The sequence below is a fragment of the Trifolium pratense genome, unplaced genomic scaffold (genome assembly GCF_020283565.1).
Source record: "Trifolium pratense cultivar HEN17-A07 unplaced genomic scaffold, ARS_RC_1.1 scaffold_104, whole genome shotgun sequence".
Lineage (NCBI taxonomy): Eukaryota > Viridiplantae > Streptophyta > Magnoliopsida > Fabales > Fabaceae > Trifolium > Trifolium pratense.
Genome location: NW_025721005.1, coordinates 50,001 through 52,500, shown reverse-complemented (window position 1 = coordinate 52,500; position 2,500 = coordinate 50,001).

Below are 2,500 nucleotides of genomic sequence, written 5' to 3'. Positions count from 1 at the left end.
ATCAAAGTGCTCCGAAAATGCACACGGGGGTGTCAAGCAACCTCCATGTACCGTGGCATGACCGTGGCCAAGTAATAAAGATCAAATTCCATGCCTATGCCAAGTTGGACCAAGGCCCCGTCTCGTTTTGCTATAAGCAAGGGCGTGGCAAGGCACGCGGGGGGCCAAAAAATCAAAGTGCTCCGAAATGCACACGGGGGTGTCAAGCAACCTCCATGTACCGTGGCATGACCGTGGCCAAGTAATAAAGATCAAATTCCATGCCTATGCCAAGTTGGACCAAGGCCCCGTCTCGTTTTGCTATAAGCAAGGGCGTGGCAAGGCACGCGGGGGGCCAAAAAATCAAAGTGCTCCGAAATGCACACGGGGGTGTCAAGCAACCTCCATGTACCGTGGCATGACCGTGGCCAAGTAATAAAGATCAAATTCCATGCCTAGGCCAAGTTGGACCAAGGCCCCGTCTCGTTTTGCTATAAGCAAGGGCGTGGCAAGGCACGCGGGGGGCCAAAAAATCAAAGTGCTCCGAAAATGCACACGGGGGTGTCAAGCAACCTCCATGTACCGTGGCATGACCGTGGCCAAGTAATAAAGATCAAATTCCATGCCTAGGCCAAGTTGGACCAAGGCCCCGTCTCGTTTTGCTATAAGCAAGGGCGTGGCAAGGCACGCGGGGGGCCAAAAAATCAAAGTGCTCCGAAAATGCACACGGGGGTGTCAAGCAACCTCCATGTACCGTGGCATGACCGTGGCCAAGTAATAAAGATCAAATTCCATGCCTATGCCAAGTTGGACCAAGGCCCCGTCTCGTTTTGCTATAAGCAAGGGCGTGGCAAGGCACGCGGGGGGCCAAAAAATCAAAGTGCTCCGAAATGCACACGGGGGTGTCAAGCAACCTCCATGTACCGTGGCATGACCGTGGCCAAGTAATAAAGATCAAATTCCATGCCTATGCCAAGTTGGACCAAGGCCCCGTCTCGTTTTGCTATAAGCAAGGGCGTGGCAAGGCACGCGGGGGGCCAAAAAATCAAAGTGCTCCGAAATGCACACGGGGGTGTCAAGCAACCTCCATGTACCGTGGCATGACCGTGGCCAAGTAATAAAGATCAAATTCCATGCCTATGCCAAGTTGGACCAAGGCCCCGTCTCGTTTTGCTATAAGCAAGGGCGTGGCAAGGCACGCGGGGGGCCAAAAAATCAAAGTGCTCCGAAATGCACACGGGGGTGTCAAGCAACCTCCATGTACCGTGGCATGACCGTGGCCAAGTAATAAAGATCAAATTCCATGCCTAGGCCAAGTTGGACCAAGGCCCCGTCTCGTTTTGCTATAAGCAAGGGCGTGGCAAGGCACGCGGGGGGCCAAAAAATCAAAGTGCTCCGAAAATGCACACGGGGGTGTCAAGCAACCTCCATGTACCGTGGCATGACCGTGGCCAAGTAATAAAGATCAAATTCCATGCCTAGGCCAAGTTGGACCAAGGCCCCGTCTCGTTTTGCTATAAGCAAGGGCGTGGCAAGGCACGCGGGGGGCCAAAAAATCAAAGTGCTCCGAAAATGCACACGGGGGTGTCAAGCAACCTCCATGTACCGTGGCATGACCGTGGCCAAGTAATAAAGATCAAATTCCATGCCTATGCCAAGTTGGACCAAGGCCCCGTCTCGTTTTGCTATAAGCAAGGGCGTGGCAAGGCACGCGGGGGGCCAAAAAATCAAAGTGCTCCGAAATGCACACGGGGGTGTCAAGCAACCTCCATGTACCGTGGCATGACCGTGGCCAAGTAATAAAGATCAAATTCCATGCCTATGCCAAGTTGGACCAAGGCCCCGTCTCGTTTTGCTATAAGCAAGGGCGTGGCAAGGCACGCGGGGGGCCAAAAAATCAAAGTGCTCCGAAATGCACACGGGGGTGTCAAGCAACCTCCATGTACCGTGGCATGACCGTGGCCAAGTAATAAAGATCAAATTCCATGCCTATGCCAAGTTGGACCAAGGCCCCGTCTCGTTTTGCTATAAGCAAGGGCGTGGCAAGGCACGCGGGGGGCCAAAAAATCAAAGTGCTCCGAAAATATTTTTCCACTTTCCAGTCCACTTATACATATTATGTGCAGTGTGCACACAAGACACCTTCCCAAAATTCGACTTATATGAGGCGTTTTACGTCAAATCCGCCTATTTTCGGCGTTTCGGCCGAAAAATCAAAATAAATCGAAACTTCCTCGGAATGCTTAGCGACTTTCCAGTCCACTTATACATATTGTGTGCAGTGTGCACACAAGACACCTTCCCAAAATTCGACTTATATGAGGCGTTTTACGTCAAATCCGCCTATTTTCGGCGTTTCGGCCGAAAAATCAAAATAAATCGAAAATTCCTCGGAATGCTTAGCCACTTTCCAGTCCACTTATACATATTGTGTGGAGTGTGCACACAAGACACCGTCTCAAAATTCGACTTCTAGGCGGCGTTTTACGTCAAATCCGCCTTTTTTTCGAGTTTTCGGCCA